Below are 19997 nucleotides of genomic sequence, written 5' to 3'. Positions count from 1 at the left end.
AAGGCCACTCCCCAGCCCCATCTGATGAGGGTGCACTTTTGTAACAGAGAAAACCCCAGGCTAAACCCAGTCAGCGCTGCCTCAGCCAGTGGGACCCAGAGCACAGCTCCAGTCCTTCCACTGCAGAGACCCCGGGGGCAGGGCCTGGCCCCAAACACAGAGACCCAGAGTTTGTGTGGGTGGTTTACCCTGAAAATAGCTTCATGTATTGTCTGATTATAAAAATGATACATACCCCTTGTAAAAAATATAAACTACAAAAAAGTAAAAGCAGGATGTGTCCCTCCAAGTCCTTTTCCTAGTGGTTCCTGCAGCTGCTATTGAGGCCAGCGCAGGAAAAGGTGGGGGCGTGGGCGCGGGCGCACCCATGTCTTTGGTCCCGGCACAGCGTGGCGTGTCTCTGTGCTCCTCTCTCTGGAGGGCATTGAAGGGCCCATGGACCGGCGGTGCCGTAACTTGCTCCACCCAGACCTGCCAATGGACATTTACATCACGTCTGCTTTTTTGGCCACTGAAACAAGCAGCCGAGGTGCCTTTGGGAATGTATCTTTGCCCACCTTCTGATTGTTTTCTGGACAAATCCCCGAGGAAGACGTCAGGTCACAGAGCACACTTGTTTAACATTGTGAAACCTACAAGGGTCGGTGGAGATTTGGCATTTTATCCCTAAGGGACTCACGGCCTCTGTGGGGTGAAGGTCGGAGGAATGAGCCACACTTACCAGACCACTCCCCAGCAGCGCCGCTAACCCTGCCTAACCCCTGCTGGGCTCCTCTTTCCTTTCCTGTAATCCCAGAGCTACTCCTCCTGGTGGAGAGAGGACCTGAGCTGTGGGGCTGGCACCAGGAGGCTGTGCGGCTGTTGTCAGGCACGGGGCTGTCTCCCCATGGAGGGGATGGCCTCTCTGGACAGCTGCCTCCCTTTCTGGTGTCCGGACACAGTGTTGTCACACCCAGACTTTGCCTCCTGGTCTGTCTGCTCCAGGGAGGGTACTGGGGAGAGCACTGCCATGTTCATTACCAACTGTCCAGTGGGGACCCCAGATGCGGCCTGGTCCCTGTATCCATGAGCAAAGCTCCCCCGGGGAGGCCCCACAGACAACATAGGGGCCCCATGCTAACCAGGAGAGAGGTCAGGTCAGATGGCAGGAGGCCGGTGGATGCTTCTACGTTTTGACCTCAGACCCCCTCCCATGGCCTCGAAGGTGAGCCTGCCCCGAGGGCCGGACTCTGGGATCACTGAAACAGCAGGATCAGCTCCCGAGCTGAGGATGTGTTCACGCCTCCATGCGTGCGTGCGAGAGAACACGGCCTCTGGGTCCAGACAGCACGTGAGCCGGGGCATCCTGGGGATGTTCTGGAAAGAAAGAGAGTGAGGTCTGTGGTAACCTGGGGTCCAGCTCATGCTCAGCCTGGGGTGGCTCCGGTTCCAGTTCCTCAGGAAGCCCTGAGGGAAACAGGAACTCCCTCTGCAGCTCTGTCCCCGAATTTCCCTGTGCCGGGTGGGGCACCGCCGCGATCGCTTCGACTTCCCAAACACTAGCAAGGATATCCCCTGGAACAGGTCTGCCAGGGACACCATCATGGATGGTGACCAGCACCCAGGGGATGCCAGCCCCGGGGGCAGGAGGCAGTGTTGTCTGTGGGCACCCCCAGGAAATGCAGTCCCAAGCCTCTGGGCCCCCAGATGGGTGCTGCTGAGGTGATCGCTGGGACCGTCTCCAGGCCAGGTGGGGGTGAAGGCCCCGGAGCTGGCTCAGCCCACAGGCAACAGCAGGGCAGCCATGTACAGCTGGGTCCCGTGGAGTCATCACCCCCCACTGCAGCCTCTGGGTGCCTCCCGGGCAGGCACCTTGGGAATCTTGGGAGTGGGGGGCTGAAGAATGCCAGAGGGGTCCCCATGAGTCTCCCGGGGCTCCATCAAGGACTCTGACCTCAGCTAGAGGTAGGGATGGGGACAGCAGGCAGGAAGAATGGGCCCACAGGCCAGATGCAGCCAGGCTCTGAGAGGGTCAAGGCAGGGCCCATGTGAAAACCATCCTCTCCCCTCAGAGCCCGGAACACGGTGGGGCCCAGGGGGTGAACCCCGGCTGGACACACCAACCGCAGCCTCGGCCCGCCTCCCCCACCACAATGAATTACTGACACTCGGCCTTTACATACAGCCGGGGCCTCGCAGTGCCAGGCTGGGCTGCGGAGGCCTGGATGCCCCACTCATGCAAGCAGCTGATTCCGGCTGCTCAGGGCCTGCTGGCAGCGCTCTCTGTTCCGTCGCTCCAGGAAATGGAAATGTTCCTAAAACTTTCATGTCACAGCTGCTTTTACTTTGTAAGTTCATGCTGAAAATAGCACCAGCGGCCTCTGTTTCACCTTTTCTGAGGTTGGAAGCGGTTTGCTCTCAGCTCCATGAGAAGACAGCGGGGGAAACGCAGCAAGGAGCAAAGCTTGGCCAGAAAGCATCTCTTCTTTTTATGTAACGCTGGATTGTGAAGCTTGTATTTTAAAAGTTAAGTAAATACTGGGTTTGTTCCACAAACTTATTTTCTCTTACATGGACCAGGAGGGTCGTGTGCGAGTAAAATGCAGCAAAGGGCACATGAAGCCCCCAGGAGATTGACTGTTCTCATGGCTCCTTCTGTTCCCGCAGCTGAAGTCAGTGGGGCCGTGTTCCACAAACGCCACGGTGCCTTGGCCGGAAACGGGCTGCTCTCCTGACCTCCTGGCCCCTGTCCTCACTGCAGCCTCTGCAGTCAAACTGACACTGTGCCTCCCTTCACAGACAGGGAAACTGAGGCTGGCAGGTGCCGCTGTTCACCCACGGTCATGCCGCTAGCAAGGGCTGGAGTGGACGGGCCAGGGCTGGAGGCTCCCACCCAGCCCCACAGGCCAGAGCTGTATCCATTGCAGAAATGATTAGAAGTCGCCGTGGCCCACTGAAGGGCAGCCAAGCCCCCAGACCTCCCTGAAAGGGGAGAGTGGAAGGTTTTCCCGTGGACCTGCACAGAGCCAGGCTGTCCTGGGCACTCCCAAATTTCCTCAGCCTCCTCTGGAGCTCACTTTCCTGAGCACAGTGTCCTGGGAATTCTGCCTTCTCTGTCCACAGAGCACGAGTGGACAGGGCCGATTTGGCTTTGGGGGTCCTGGAGAGCTCCCTGGTGCCCCACACCCTGGCTGCACTCTGACCCAGCTGGCCCCAGGAGTGGACTCGGCTCTGCGGGTACCAGTGGCAGTGGTGACAACAGCCCCTAACTGTGCTGGTCATAAGCAGCTGGTCATAAGTAGCATAAGACCTGGTGAGACTGATTTCCAGGTCTCACCAGGCCACCTGGAAATCAGTGCCTTCTGGAGACCCAGTTTAGAGCAGGACAGACCACATTCTGCCAGCTGGGGCAGCCACAGAGGCCACTTCCCCTCCACCCAACATGTGTAGTTTGGTGGAGGCCATAGCAGAGAAGGGCCGTAACCTCTAGGAGTTGATTTGACCAACCATGTGGCCAGTGGCTTACTCTTCTCCCTCCTGAGTCCCTGCTGCCAAAACAGGCCTTGGACCAGGAGCTCGCGAGCCCCCGTGGGTCTGTTGAGGGTGCATTGCTGGAGCCTGGGGATGTGGAGAGGCGGCCCATGGACCAGGATGGGAGCGTCATCTGGGAGCTCTGCTGAGAGGCAGAGCCACGTGGATCTACATTACAGTGACCAGGCTTGGCCCTGTTGGCCAGAAGGACCCTCATTCCTGGAGAAGTCTGTCCTTGAAAAGGGAGGACTCTTGAACTCCTGCCAAGTCCAGAACAAGCACAAGGAGCTGGCTGGGGGCTGCCAGGAGTTGGTCTGGTGGGCCTGGCCAGCCCACACCCAGGCCTCAGCACGAGAGTCACCCACCTTGCACCCCTGGGCCAGCTCCCAGGCAGCACCCTGGCTCTGCCAAACTTCCTAGGAGGAGGGGCTGCAGGAACTGAATGTTCCAGGAACTGAATGTTCCTGAGCTGGTTCTCGGAGGAAGCCATTAGCCCATCTCATGCAGGGCTCATGGGATTCTGCCCCACGAGAAGCCCCTCCCGGCTGACTACCAGCCTCTGCTGAGCCTGCCTGGCCGAGGCCACCCCAGGGGGCTGCAGACCCCATGACTCTAGGGGAGAAGGGAGACCCTCCCAGCCACAGTGCAGCCCTCCCGGCTGCCCAGCGCCTTCAGAGCAGCCTGCAGAGCCCAGGCGCCCAAGGCCCACCCTCATCCACTTAGATGTGGGGCGCTGAGCACCCAGAATGTGGGGACCCTCCCTGCCCCTAAGAGGCTGCTTAGCAGCTGGCCCCCGGTCTGGGAGGGGATGGGTGATGCCCACAGAACTGATCTCCTGCTGGTCCCACCACCCATGTCCCCTCTGCTGTGGTCCTGGAGGCTGAGCCCAGGCACACCAACCTGCTGACTTCTAGCTGGGCTCAGCCCACCAGAGGGCCCTGATCATGGCTGGGTACTTCTTCCTGGCCGTCCCTGTCCTGGGCTGTCCTGACCCTCTCAGGCAGATGGCCCTCCTCCACACCAGGCCATCCCTGGGCTCTGCTCGGCCACTGCTGCCCTGGCCGTGCTCCTGCCCCTTGCGGGCCCCTGGTGCTTTCGCCTGAACCAAGGGTGATGTCCCTTCAGCAAAGGCTCTTGAAGGACCTAGCAGGGCTCTTTCGGGCCGACAGACACACCCACTATGCCCCCAAACCAGCACACGCATGGTGCATCCACATGGTGCATCCACTGAGCCGGTTTCTCCCTCGACTCAGATTCCACTCGTAGGAAGCGTCTGTCCCCAGCCTTGCAGATAGGTCAGGTGCCTGATTAACATCAGCAGCAATTAACACGGCCCGTGGCCAAAAACTGTCATATCCTTTCTCACTGGGCGACTGCCACCCACACCCCAGCTCCCGCCTTCGCTGATTTTGGTCAGAAAAGCAGCTGCCAGGTCACACCATCACATGAACCAGTGGTTGAAGTCTTTGTCTCTGCTCCCAGCTTGTACAACAAGGTCCAGGGTGTGGAAGATCTGAGGCTGAGATGAGGAAACAGGCCCTCCAGTGCACCAGCCTGGCAGCTGGGACCTCCCTGACAGAGCACCTCAGGGTGGACACCGACTCGAAGGAGCTGCAAGGGACCGGAGACCTGTGGCCGTACCCACAGCAGAGTGGCCCCGGGGGCCCAGGGCCAGGGTGGCTACGGGCAGGGCTGGGCCAGGCTTCCATGGTGAAGTCAGACCCTCCTGGTTCTCTCTGACTTCTCTCCATGTGGGTCTTCAGTCCCTGTCTGTCCCTGTTCTGAGACTCCAGCTTTCTCGGGCACCGCTTGCCTGTCCCTGTCTCTTTCTCTTGTTTCTCTGCTTGTAGTCATATCTTTCCTTCTGTAGACAGCTCCCTCCATGCCACAAGGGCCTCCAGCATGGTGTACTGTCCCCACAGGTCACTGTCCCAGATGACTGGAGTCCATCCTTCACAGCAGCTGGGGCAGTGGAGCCCACGGGACCCCGCCGGCACCCTGGACCACACACAGCCTAGGGACCAGTGCAGCCCCAGAGGAGCCAGCAAAGGTGGGGACAAGGTGCCGAGGAAAGGGATCCAGCAGACAGGCTGATTCTGGCTGGGCTTGAGGGGAAGCCAAGGGAAGAGGGGAACCTGGTGTGCCTGGCATGAAGCCGAGCTACCTCCCTCCTGCCGGCCTGTGGGCAGTCGCTCTAGGTAGGCAGTGGAAGGGGTGCTGTTCAGGAAAGCAGCCCGTACAAAGCGGGGGGCATCACAAACCCTACTGGGCACTCATGGCCAAGACCGTGGGAGGCACCCTGTGGACTCCTGGGATGGAGGACAGAAGAGATGAGGGCTGGGTCTGGTCTCTCCCCAAGGCTAGCAGGAGGACTGAGCCCTTGTCTGCACCAAGGAATCACCTTCTCTCCTCTGGCCCAGGAGGACAGAGGCTCAGAAGCTTCCCTGGAGACCGTGCTCTGTGGGTGAGATGAGGAAACAGGTCCCCGCAGTCCAGGTGAGGAAACACCGAGGGTCCGCTGAGACCAGGACTGTCGACTTTGTCTACACTGGGGGTGCGTGTTTAGAAGTGGAGCAAACTGCATATTCCTACAAGTTTAGACTCTGACCTCCAGGAAGACCACAGTCTACCCAAAGCTGCCCCTGCTGTTTGCTCCCCAAATCTGCCCAGGCCGAGACCGGAGCCTGCCTGGAGCTGTCTGGATGCGTCTCTCCCTTGCCCTTGTCAGGGTGCTGCTGGCCTTGGGTGCTCAGTGGAGAAAGGAGACTGGAAGCCCCGGAGTCACCTGCAGGCCAAGGCCAGGAGCCAGGCGGAAGAAGAATGCCTTCTCTGGGGTGGGCAAGAATGTCAGAGCCTGGAGGGGCCACAGAGAGAGAAGTTCACCCAAAGCGAGCTGGCAGGTGCCCAGCAATGGGGTCAAAAGTCCGCTTCTTCATTTTCCCTGAAATGCCAAAGGACTCATTCCCAGTTTGTTTCCTGGGCTTCGGCTGGAAAAGGCAGAATCTGCAGCTTCTAAGCAGGCTTTGAGTTCTGAATGAAACTTTTAATTAACACAACTGTTCTACTAATTGATCCTAGACTCATTTTAAAGTTGAAAGGTGGGGATACCAGCTGCTGAGTGGGTAATGTGCCATCTGCAACTTTGCTGTTAAATTTTGGGCAATTTAATCCTGCCAGCCCAAGTTAGCGTTGGCAGAAGGAAACTGGATGAGTGGGGCAAAGCGAAAAGCAAAAGCAGCCATGCGGGGAGGTGCTGAGAGAGGAGGGCTGAGCCTTACGGAGTAAAGTGGGTGTTTCATTTTTAAAGAATTGCTCGAAATCTTTTATCCTCAAGTTACATCATTAACACGTACATGATGATAGTCCATATTGCAAAGCAAACATTTTAATTGATTCACATTTCAAAAAATGAAACAGTTTAACTAAATGTATTTGTGGTTTGAAAAAAAAAGTCATCATGTCTTTTTCATCCTTGGGCATACCTTGATTTATCTTTAAATAGCATGAAAATCTTCATTTCAATTGTGTTAATTGATTGCCTGCTTGAAAAATGTAAGAGAAGGTCTATACGTCATGAAAGAGAGAAAACCAGAAGTGATAGTTTTCAAATATTAAATATGTGTTTAAATTAGTAGCATTTCTATTTATGAACCTCAACCAGTTTGAATACGTGGTAGACAACAATCCCATTCCCAACGAAACACAAAAGGTTAACATACCCGGAAATACATTTAAGAAGTGTAGATGACTTATTTAAAAAACAAAATAAATTGCAGTGAAGGATATATAACCTTTGCATTAATGGAATGACTTGTTTTTGCTATTAACAGGTTGGATTTTAATTTTATAATAAAAATAATAATAACCTATCAAATAAAAAAATACATGTATAATATCCGGATACTCCTAATATTACCAAGCATACATTTCTGTTTGAGGAGCCAAAAAACAATAGAAAAACCATAAATACATATAATGATAAAATAAAATATCTGTAAGCCAATATTGAAAGACTTGAATTATTCTTAGATTTGAGTAAATTGTGAATTAAAGTAGTTGGTGTAAATGACGGGGTATCTATAACTGTCCTAACTATACTTTAGACACTCTGCTTTTAGGAGGGAGTGCAGCTATTTCAATAATGTATATTTGCTTGAATTAAGGTATGTCTGTCCAGGAATAAGTCCATAGCTGAAATAGAAAGAGATTTGAAAGTGTCGCCACAAGACAGGTGAGGCCGGGGGTCCTGCGTCACGTCCTCTCAGGACAACCAATACCAGAATGAAGCTTGGATTGCATCAGCTGCAAGGAGACAGGGCACAAATAGCAAGTTAGCGATTGTCCTGAGACATATGAAAAATTGTGTCAAAGATTGTGGTGACCAACTCTTTGCTGTTTCTTTCTCTTTCAACTGAGGAAATATATAGCACAGCAAGTTTAGTGCATATACAAGAAGAAACATCTCTGGACATCATCTAATGTTAAACGTTGTAAGTACAGGAACAAGAAACAAAACTTCCTTCGCAGAAGGATTGTTCTCAGAACTGAGTGTTTTTCTGCTTCCACTTGGTACTTCAGGATGCTTCATCTGGAGGGCTTAGGTGAGCAGACAACTCACTGCTTCCCGTCCCTCCTGGGCTACTGGCTCTTACTTTGAGCTCATGGAGAGTTCCCTGATTTCCAGGGAGGAGTGAGGAGCTGCCCCGGTCCCTCACAGCCCCGCCATCCCTCTCCCCGACTCCACGATGCCTTCATTTCCCTCCAAGTGCTTTCCCTCTGTCCTTCCAGTACCAAATTCCATGAATGAAGAGCCTCAGGCTGTCACCACACTGCAATCACCCCATGATGCTGCTATAAATGCTCTCAACTGAAACAGAAAACGACCAGAGCTGACGTCCAAAGCTCAGCCCAGACACACCGCGGCTCCTCACAGCGTTTGAAGCTGCGGACCCTCATTGCTGTCTTTCTCCCGTTCTCCTTAAAGGTAAAGGAAACGGCCGGGTGCGGTGGCTCACACCTGTCCCAGCACTTCGGGAGGCCGAGGCGGGCGGATCATGAGGTCAGGAAATCGAGACCATCCTGGCTAACACGGTGAAACCCCTTCTCTACTAAAAATACAAAATATTAGTCGGGCGTGGTGGTGGGCTCCTGTAGTCCCAGCTACTCAGGAGGCTGAGGCAGGAGAATGGCGTGAACCTGGGAGGTGGAGCTTGCAGTGAGCCGAGATCACATCACTGGACCCCAGCCTGCGTGACAGAGTGAGACTCCGTCTCAAAAAAAAAAAAAAAAAAAATAGGTCAAGGAAATAACACAGTTGATGGTGAGTTATTTACCCACATCCACCAAAGCAAAAATGTAGCTGGTTGACAAAATCAAGTCATTGAGAAATAAATTTTAATAGACAAAAACGTGTGATATATATGCAGTGAGATTCACTTGATTTTTTTTTTTTTTTTTCAGATGGAGTCTTGCTTTGCCGCCCAAGCTGTAGTGCAGTGGTACCTCCTGAGTAGCTGGGATTACAGGCGTGCACCACCATGCCTAACTAATTTTTGTATTTTTAGTAGAGACAGAGTTTCACCATGTTGGCCAGGCTGGTCTCAAACTCCTGTCCTCAGGTGATCCATCTGCCTCAGCCTCCCAAAGTGCTGGGATTACAGGCGTGAGCCACCACATCCGGCTGAGATTCACTTTTGAGCAGACCACTATTCAAAATAACATAAACGTGTACTAGAATAGTATCTTCTCACGAAAACACTTCCATGGAGTGGAGTCATTTATTCACCTTTGCTTGCTTACTCATCTTCCCTTCGCTGCCAGTTAGGGCTGCAGCCTTCATACGTCCTAGGTGCCACGCTTAATGTTCCATGGGGAACAACAAACAAACCCAGTGGCCAGCCCTTCCCAGAGGCCAGAGGAAAGGAGGCGAAGCGCCCGAAGTAACTGGTAAAAGGCTGACATTCCTGTGGGGGTCTTCCTTTTAAAATAACGTAAGGATACTTTCGAAGTCTTCTGAAGATTTGAGCAACAGACATTGGAGATGAGTCTTCGTGAAGCTTAATTGTTAAATACAGAGTTGCAAAATAGAAGTGACGGCTGAGTAGAGAACCTCTGAAAAGTGATCCCTGCACCAGCAATGTTGATCATGGGAGCCAACGGCCTTCCCTTAAAACTTTTTTGTTTGTTTGTTTGTTTGTTTGCTTTTTTTGAGATGGAGTCTTGCTCTATTGCCCAGGCTGGAGTGCAGAGGCATGATCTCAGCTCACTGAAAGCTCCGCCTCCTGGGTTGAAGTTATTCTCCTGCCTCAGCCTCCCGAGTGGCTGGGATCACAGCGTGTGCCATCACGCCCAGCTAATTTTTATATTTTTAGTAGGGATGGAGTTTCACCATATTGGTCAGGCCGGTCTCGAACTCCTGACCTCAGGTGATCCACCGCCTCAACCTCCCAAAGTGCTGGGATTACAGCGTGAGCCCCGTGTCCAGCCCTTTCCTTAAGACTTGGTCATCAGAAGAAAATCTTGCCTGACCCTTGAAACAGGCTGAAAGAATGCCTGAAGCTCTGACAACTTCAAAGAGCATTGCCAAGCCAGACACAGATTTTCCTTGTCTGTTTTTCCTGACGTTGTTTTGCTCATGGTTTGGGCTATTTGTCCTTTTGGCCACAGGGTTTAACCCCTCACCGAGGTGTGTCCTTGGCAGGGATTGCATCGCCCAGAGGGGAGTCCACCGTGGAGAGCGCATTGGCGTCCCTCTGGCTTACCCTCCTGACTCACGATACGCAAGGACATTTTGTGTCAATAATCTGGTCCTGTTGACAACCTGTCCCAGCCCAAAGAGAGGGACTCACTGCTTTACTCAAAAGAACCTGTATCTGACTGGAGAGGCAAACCTATGGCTTTTGCCATGGGGAATCCAAAATCGCAGTTTCTCTCCTTTAAAGTCCGGTGGAATGACAGCACTGACCCCCGCCCACCCCCGGGGCCATGGGAAGTGTCAGGACCACATGGGCTGAGTGTGCCTGGCTGGGGACACCCAGGTTCAAAGCAGGGCTGGCCAGGGGCAGCCTCAGACCTGTCGGGGGCACAGATGGCCATTGATTTTATGGTGCGGATCAAGAACCAACCAAAAGGAAGAGCTGTGGGGGTCCTATGAGGGCAGAGAGGGAACCCTGCAGAAACTGAAGGTCCAGCCTGCTGCTGGTGCCTCCCTGGGGGCTTTACTTTCTCACTGTCGGGACTTTTGAAACGTGCATAGATGTGCACAGAGGCCCTGACTAGTGGTTCGCTTTCAAGGAAGATCACGTTTCATTCGGCGGAGCAGGGAGGCAAGACGTGAGCTGCCGTTGCTGTCGCCCTGTGTGCAGGGCTGCTCCTCAGTGGGGATGCCAGGGACCTGGGGGTCACTCCGTCCACATGCAAGGCTACTGTGTGCCAGGTCCTTCTCCAGGATCCTCCCCCAAGATGCCCTGTGTCTGCAGGTTCTAGGATGATGACGAAACAAATGTGTCCAATCTGCACAGGAACCAGAGAAGCAGCTGCAGCGCCTTGCTATTGGGTTTCCAGTTGTGTAAACCTGGGAGTGATTTCTCTAAAGAATGAGATGTGTGGGTCTGAAAGCAGCTGTTTTCTGAGATATTGCTCAACAATCCCTTGTCTGAAATCTTGGGGCCAGATGTAATTCAGAATTCAGTTTTTCTTCCCTTTGGATTTTAGAAAAAGGGTAGCTTGCATATCCCACCTGTTACGCAGCCTCGGCAGCACGTACGTCCAAACGTTTCGATGTTTCTGAAGCAGCACACGTGGATAACCACGCTCAGTGCAGGCGCAAAGACACGATTTTTCCTTACTTCAGGTTATGTCAACAAATAAAACAACTTTCTGTGTTTAGAAGATTTCGATTTACATTATTATATGTAAGAAGAATTGTTGGCCGGGCACAGTGGCTCACGCCTGTAATCCCAGCACTTTGGGAGGCCGAGAAGGGCGGATCACGAGGTCAGGAGATCCAGACCATACTGGCTAACACAGTGAAACCCTGTCTCTACTAAAATACAAAATTAGCCGGGCGTGGTGGCGGGCGCCTGTAGTCCCAGCTACTCAGGAGGCTGAGGCAGGAGAATGGCATGAACCCGGGAGGCGGAGCTTGCAGTGAGCTGAGATCCGGCCACTGCACTCCAGCCTGGGCACAGAAGCAAGGACTCCCATCTCAAAAAAAAAAAAAAAAAAAAAAAAGAATTGGTAGATGTAAATCATTTCTTTTTTTCAAATTTATTTTAATTGTTTGTTTTTTTGAAGACCAGAAGGTCTTGCTCTTGGTCCACCCAGGGGCTGGAGTGGCCAATGGTGCCCCATCTTGGCTCACTGCCAACCTCCGCACCCCCACCGCCTGGGCCTCCCCACTGGTTTCAAAGCGATTCCTCCCTGCCTCAGCCTCCCCGAAGCCCAGCCTGGGAAATTAAAGGGGGGCCATGCAACCACCACGCCCGGGCTAAATTTTGTTATTTTTTGTAGAGAATGGGGGTTTTCTCCATGGGTTGGTCCAAAGGATGGTCTCCCGAACTCCCGTCCTCCAGGTTGATCTGCCTGCCTTTTTGCCCCCCAAAGCGCTGGGATTACAGGCCGTGAGCCACCCATGCCCCCTGGCCCTCCAAAATGGTTTTTAAGATCAACTTTTTCAGAAGGGTATGTCCCCTTCGAGATCCCAAAAAAATGCAACCCTGTTTTTTCCAGTGGACATTCCGTGAATTCTGAACCAAATGTATACACCCCCATGTCACCCAACCACCCTGGCATTCAAGAAACAAGGAATATTTTCCCCTTCCCCTGAATCCGGCCCTGCCAATGGCTGATTGTTTTGGCAAAACAGGGACTGGTTTTTGTGGCAATTTTTTTCCCCAGGGGGAAGTGGGGGTTGTTTCAGGATGATCCCAGTTCATTACATTTATCATGCCTTTATTTTCCATTATTAACTCGCCCATTGGTAAATATATAATGAAATAATTCTGAACCTCCCACCATCATATAGAATCAGTGGGAGCCCCCTGGAAAGCTTTTTTTGTTTTCCTGCAAACTAGACCCGTTTCAATCTCGGGGGACGGGAGACAGTGACAGACAGCAGGCAGATTAGATTCTCATAAAGGAGCCCTGCAGCCTAGGAATCCCCCTCCCAATGTGCCAGTTAACAACAGTCCTTTTGAAAACTCCTACAAGAATCTAAATGCTGCCACTGAACCGGGACAAGAGGGAGGAGCTCAACGGGGAAACCCGTTTCCCCGCTTGGCCCCTGAAGTTGGCTTGTCCTCTGTCCCAACCCACCAATTCCCTTTCTTCTCCAATCTTTTTTTTTTTTTTTTTTTGAGAAGGAGTCTCGCTCTTCACCCAGGGCCTTGGAGTGGCAGTGGCCGGATCTCAAAAGCTCACTGCAAACTCCGCCTCCCCGGTTTACGCCCATTCTCCTGCCCCTCAAGCCTCCCGAGTAGCTGGGGAAACTCACAGGCGCAACGGTCGCCGGCTAGTTTTTGTATTTTTTTAGTAGAGGACGGGGTTTCCACCCGTGTTAGCCAGGGATGGGTCTCGATCTCCCTGACCCCTCCGTGATCCCCGCCCGTCGGGGCCTCCCAAAGTGCTGGGATTACAGGCTTGAGCCACCGCGCCTGGCCTCTCTCCAATCTTTTGATGAACATTGGAGAAAAAAAAAGTGTAGCTCTTGGTGTGCCTTTTTATTTTATTAATGGTGTTTATCTTTTTTTTTTTTTGAGATGGGAGTCTTGCTCTTGTCACCCAGGCTGGAGTGCAGTGGCACGGCCTTGACTCACTACAGCCTCTGCCTAATGGGTTCAAGAGATTCTCCTGCCTCAGCCTCCCAAGCAGCTGGGATTACAGGCATCCGCCACCATGCCCAGTTAATTTCGTATTTTTAGTAGAGACGGGGTTTCTCTATGTTGGCCAGGCTGGTGTCCAGCTCCTGACCTCAGGGGATCTGCCTGCCTAGGCCTCCCAAAGTGCTGGAATTACAGGTGTGAGCCACTGTGCCTGGCCTATTAATGGTGTTTTTCAAAGAGGACAGTTTTAAAATTTTGATGAAGTGCAGTTTATTCATTTTTTTCTTTTATGGTGTTTCCTGATGTCATCTCTAACAAATCTTTGCCTGCCCAAAAGTCTCAAAAATATTCTCATATGTTTCTAGATTTTCAGCTTTAGCTTTTGTGTTTGGGACTATGATCCATTTTAGTTAATTTTATTTTTGGGGGACAAAGTCCATGTTGCCCAAGCTGGTCTGGAACCACCACACCCAGCTAATTTTTGTGAATTTGGGGTATGTCAAGGTTCACTTTGTTCCACATGGGTATACAGTGACCCCGGCACCATTTGTTAAGACTGCTCTTTTCCCACCAAACTGAAACCTTTGTTGAAATCAGCTTGGTCTGCTTTTGGCTTGTCTATTCTGTTCCATTGATCTGCGTGTGCACCTACCATTATGCCAGCACAAACCATCTCAACTGCAGCTGTATAAGTTCTGAAATCAGGTAGTTTATCTCACTTTTGTTCTTTTTAAAAACTCTTTTAGCTATTCTAGGACCTTTCCATTTCCATCTACATTTTAGAATTCACCTGTCATTTCTAAAGAAAAAGAAGGAGGAGGAGAAGGAGGAGGAGGAAGCTGAGATTATGTTAAACCTATAGATCAACTGAGGAAAACTCACATCTTAACATGACTGTCTTGCAATCTGTGAACATGGTTTATCTCCATTTACTTAGATACTTACGTTTTAACCTGCCATGTTCTGTAGATTTTGTAAAAGTCTCGTATATCTTATATTACACTTATTCCTAGATATTTAAAATTTTATGCTATTATAAATTTTATTTTCCAGCGTTCATTTATAATATATAACAATACATTTAAAAAATATTGATTTGTACTCCATGACCTTGTTAAATTCACTGATCTAGTAGTAGGTATGTTTTGCAGGTCTCTTAGGATAGTCTATGCAGATCATCCCGTTGCCTGAAAACAAAGGCAGTTTTATTTTTTCCTTTCCAATCTGTATGACTTTCATTTCTTTCTCTTATTTTATTCTACAGACCGGGACCTTAGTACAATGTCAAGTAGAATAGAAGGGGTGAACGCAGACACCCTTGCCTTGTTCGCAACCTTGGGGGCAAGTGTTGAATCTTTTAGCACTAATTGTGTTATCTGTAATTTTTCAATAGATTTTGTTCATCAGATTTAAGAAATCCCCTTTATTTTTAGTTCATAAAGAGTGTTTCTCATAAGAGGATATTGAATTTTGTCAACTGCCTTTCTATATCTATTGACCTGATCATATTTTTTTCTTAATCTATTAATAGGGTGTAGTAAATTGATTTTCAGATCTCAATCCCATCTTATCTTCCTTGGATAAAACCTACTTGGGCATAATGCATTATCCTTTTTGCATATTGACAAGATTTACCAATATTTTCCTGAGGAATTTGGTGGTGGTGTTCATGAAGAATACTGGTGTTTACATTTCTTGTATTGTCTTTGTCTAATTTTGGGATTATAGAAATCTAACTTCACTGACTGAATGGGAAATAGTCCACTCCTCCCCCCAATGTTCTGGAAGGGTTTGTCTAGAATTGTTATTCTTTATTCCTCAAATGTCTGACAGAATTCATCATTGGAGCCATCTGGGCCTAGGATTTTCCCTGTGAGAAGATTTTAAATCATAGATTCAAAATTTTTAATAGATAGAGTGCTATTCAGAGCAGCTTTTCTTCTTGAATGAGTTTTTGTGTCTTACAAGAAATCGGTCCATCTCATCTAAATTGTCAGCATGTCGACACATAGTTTTTTATTCTCTTACTACCTTTTAAAGTGTGTAGGGTCTGTAGTAATGTCTCCTTTCTCATTCCTTACACATATTAGTAACTTATGTCTCTGTTTCTGCCTTTCTGCATCATCCTCATCATTCTAGATATTGGTTTGGTTCATTGAATTTTTTTTTTTTTTTTTTTTGAGACAGGGTCTCACTTTGTGGCTCAGGCTGAAGAGCAGTGGCACAATCATGGCTCACTGCAGCCTCTACCTCCCAGACTGTGGCACAATCATGGCTCACTGCAGCCTCTACCTCCCAGACTCGGGCGATCGCCCCACCTCAGCCTCCTGAGTAGCTGGGTTACTCAAGCGCATGCCACCATGCTTAATTTTTCTATTTTTGGTAGAGACAGAGTTTTGTCATGTTGCTCAGGCTGGTCTCAAACTCCTGGCTTAAGTGATCCGCCTGCCTTGACCTCCCAAAATGCTGGGATTCCAGGCATGAGCCGCTGCGCCTGACCTGGTTTATTAATTTTATTATTTTAAACAACCAGGTTTTAGGTTTAATTTATTTCCTGTCTTGTTTGCTTCCTATTTCATTGATTACACTCTTATCTTCCTTACTTCCTCTTTTATAGTGAGTTTGGGTTTAATTTGCTTTTTCTAGCTTATTAATTTGGAACTGTAGGACATTGATTTTTACATTTTTTCTTCTTCTCTGAAATAGGCATTTAAAGCTATATATTTTCCTCTAAGCACTGCTTTATCTACATCTTACACATTCTGTGTTTTTGTGCTCTTTATTTGTACCCTTTATAACATTTTAATTATTGGAAACTATATGGAGAAAAGAATCCTAAGAACTGAAAATGCTTAAGTACAAAGATGTTCATCCTGCCATTTTTCTAATCACGCAGCATTGAAAACAACCTTAACTTACAACAATATGGTGTCATTAGTTAGGTAAATCACCGTGTCTATCAGGTGACTATTACATTGGCATTAAAAAAAATTTAGAGTTTTCAGTTGAATCAGAAAGGATTTATGTTCTAATGTTGGCTTTTTTAAAAGGCATCAGAACTGTGTATGTGGAATGATCAGAGTGCTCACTATAGAGCTAAGCATAAACAAAACTCGACAGAAATATTATCAAAACAGTGACAGTTCTTGGCTTATTTGGAGTGAAATTGTGAGTGAGCATTCTTTCTTGAATACTCTGTATCCTGCTCTGTAGTTTTAAAATGTTGAGCAGATGCCTCTATACGGAAAAGTTTAAAGGCTCATCATGTGACGACGAGCATGTGACTTTTACAAAGAAACGTGCAGGAGGCTGGCATGATGTCACGTGATCTGAATGACCCTGCACCTGCTTCGAGCCTGCTCCTGCTGCTAGAATCTCAGCTTCTTGAGGACAGTGTCTTTTTCCGTCTTGTTTTTCACCATCTCATCTCTGGTGTCTAGAATAGTGCATAGCACAGGGAATGCATTAAATAAATTGAATGAATGCATGCGTGCACGGAGGTTAAGCCGCATGGTGCTGCCTGGGCCAGCTGGCTTGGAGTCCTAGTTGGGCTCTGTTCTTGGCTAGGTATCCTAGAGGCTGTGTGAGGTTGGTAAGCTTCTTAATTCTACAGCCTTGGTTTCCTTATATGTAAAACAGACATACACACCTTGTAACACCGTTGTGAGGATTAGAAATAGGAAATGTAAACCCCTCATACACGATTCCTTCCTGAAAAATGATAACTGTTACTAAGCTGATTAATGAGGAAAGTATCCCCATAATTCATCAGCTGCCATTCTAGATGAATTCTGGGTGACGTCAGAGCTTACTCATGGCTACATACCTCTGCCTAAAGTGACCAGGTCTAGCCCCTCCCAAAGAGGATAGCGCCCTGGATTCCTTTCACTGTGCATCTAGCCATGCTTTGTCTGCACACAATTATCTTGAGTCACTTAACCTCAGTGTTTTTATATGCAATGGAGTAAGGTTGACCCACCTGGCAGGAGTACTGAAGATCAATGATTATTAGATGATTGAAACGCACTTCACGGCTGTGCAATGCTAGACACAGACATGCCACGGGGCACCTTCTGAATGTGCTGTGGACATGCATGAGGGATGTGGGCTGGAAGCCTCTGTTAACTACGAATCCATAAGCAAACTGGTTACTGTCTTAAACTAAGTTACAATGCAATACTTAGTGCTGTCCTTTTTAAAAAGCTCACAACATATAGTTGTTTAATAGACTTGGGCCGAATTTCCCTCCTGGGAGACCAAGAGAATTGGGCCAAGTGGTTGACCAGGTTGAAGAGGGTTGGCAGCTGCTGAGGAATTCATCCATGGTAGGAGGAGGAAAATCGGGCAGGCTCTGCTCCCCACCTCCGTCTGTGCCCCTTGCAGACTAGGTGGGCCCAGGATCTCCTTCAGCCAGGGAAGCAGGGCTTTAGGAAACTCATTACTATTACGATTACGATTCAGGCTTGGTGCGGTCAAAGGAGCAAAGACACGGGGCAATATTTCAAGGGTGAAGAAGGGCACACAAGGGAGAGGCATCCTCCCTCTGACCTGGTTTCATGAATGTGGCTTTTAACACAGGTGATACAAGTGGCCAAAGTCTTTCTGAACATAGGAGAGCCGGGCCCCAGGCACAGTGACAGGTCTGCCATACCCATGCAGCAGTCGGCATGCTGATATGATCTAAGGTGAGGGCCCAGCGAGGTCAGCTGGGAGAAAGTGAACACAGGAAGCGCACAACCAGGACCCCAGGGCCCCAGAACTTGGGTGAACACGAAGGGAGCCAGCAGAGGAGACTGTGGGTGGTCAGCGCAGGTGGGAGGGAAGAGCAGGAATAAAACAAATGCCAGGGCCAAGCTCACTTCCAGGAGGGAGCCAGTGGTCAACCATATCTGAAGGTCAGCTGCGATCAGGCCTTGGGGGGCTGGCCCTTGAATTAGGATGCGCCATGGGGTGTGGGCATGAGAAGCACAATTCGAGGGCCTGGAAAAGAGTAGTCCATTGGCATGCGGGGCAGAGATGGGCAGACTTTTAGGACAAGATTTGCAGCAAGGAGAGCAGAGAGAGGGGAGGAAAATGGAGGGGCATAGGCTGGGGGCTTCCAGAGATCTGAGAGACCGCAGCATGCTTGTGAACTGCCAGTGTGACCCAGGAGGGGGTGGCCTTGGGTGGGGACAGGCACCTCATTCCATGCAGCAGCATGGAGACATGCAGGACAGACACCAGATGCTGGACGCGTCGACTTAATGGCGCGAACACTGTCAGAATCCAAATGGAGTCACTGGTATTAAAAACCCTGACATATACATATAGACCGTGGAGGGGCATGAAGGGAGGGCTCTCATGCAGACATGCTTGATAGCAAGAATGATCACAAAAGACTGCAAAAATCACAGCCACACACAAACACTTCTGGGAGGACACCTGCCCAGCAGCTGCCTGTCCAGCCTCAGACTGGCACCATCCTTCCTGGCGGTCCTTGTAGCCAAGGACCATTGATTCAAAACAATGATGCAATCCTCCTGCTTCCTTTGAAAATCTTTGTCTTCCTTTACGTTCCTTGACCCACACCCAATTTACGATGGCACACATATGCTATTGCAATGAATGTTCCCGAGTAAATCTCATTTTCTTTTAGAGAGCCTCTCTTTGTTATTTAGGTTGACAGTGGGAAAATCCCAGACTGCAAATCCTTCCTCAATAAAGGGCAAACATGTCCTCCAGGGAGGGTGGTTGGTGGTTAGAGAAGGGGAAGGCTGCAGTGGCCTCTTGGAGTGGTGGAGTGCACATGCGCAGAGCCAGGAGGCCCAGTGCTCAGTGTGGGTGTGCTTGAGACCTGGGAGACGCCAGGGGCATGGGAATAAGGTGTTCTCTAGTTTCCCCCCCCGCAATTTAGTTTTCTCTAATTTAGGTGCAGGTTCACTGTAAGCAAGTAAATCAGTCCTGGTGGCCAGCTGGGTGAGTGCAGGGGGCAGGGAGAGGGGAGGGAGTAGGTGCACAAAGTGACTCTACCCTCAGAGAGAAGCAGAGTAAGGCAGGAAAAAGAGGTGTGCACATGCGTGGTCGTGTGTGCACGTGTGCACGTTCGTGCGTGTGCGAGTGCGATGTGTGTGTGCGTGCAGGTGCATGCATGTCCATGTGTTTCTGTGTGGGTGTGCACATGTGTGGCTGCTGGGGGGTGGCTAATGAAGGCATGGGAGCAGCATGGGCTGCAGGTTTCCATGAGGCTCCACAGAAGTGAAACCGAAGGAGAGGAGGTGGTGGGGAGGGCAAGGCGCCTGGATTCAGGCTTGGTGCGGTCATTGCTGATGAGAACATCCAGGCTATGACCAGGGCAGTGGATGTAGAAGTGGAAGGTCCAGGCCACACCCCCTTGGGTTCTGGAGGCTCTGGTAATGAGCACGGGATACAGGAGGCAGGAGAATTGTGAGGGGCTGAACCTGTGGTAGGTGAGGGGTGCATGGGAAAGAGGAGGTGGCTGCCTGGAAGAAGGACAGAGGCCAACATCCAGGCATGGCAGGAGCTGGCTGGTGAGGAGGAGGGAGCAGGGAGGGCACACGGGATGGGGGAATGCCGCCTCAGCGGGGTGTGAGGGCACAGCCTGTGGGGAGAGGTGAGGAGGCAATGCCCCTTCTCAGAAAGCATGGTCCAGGGATCAGTGACACCCCC

The sequence above is a fragment of the Rhinopithecus bieti genome, unplaced genomic scaffold (genome assembly GCF_001698545.2).
Source record: "Rhinopithecus bieti isolate Rb0 unplaced genomic scaffold, ASM169854v2 scaffold_24263, whole genome shotgun sequence".
NCBI lineage: Eukaryota > Metazoa > Chordata > Mammalia > Primates > Cercopithecidae > Rhinopithecus > Rhinopithecus bieti.
The sequence above is the reverse complement of the archived record's forward strand: the minus strand, read 5'-3'. Positions refer to the sequence as shown.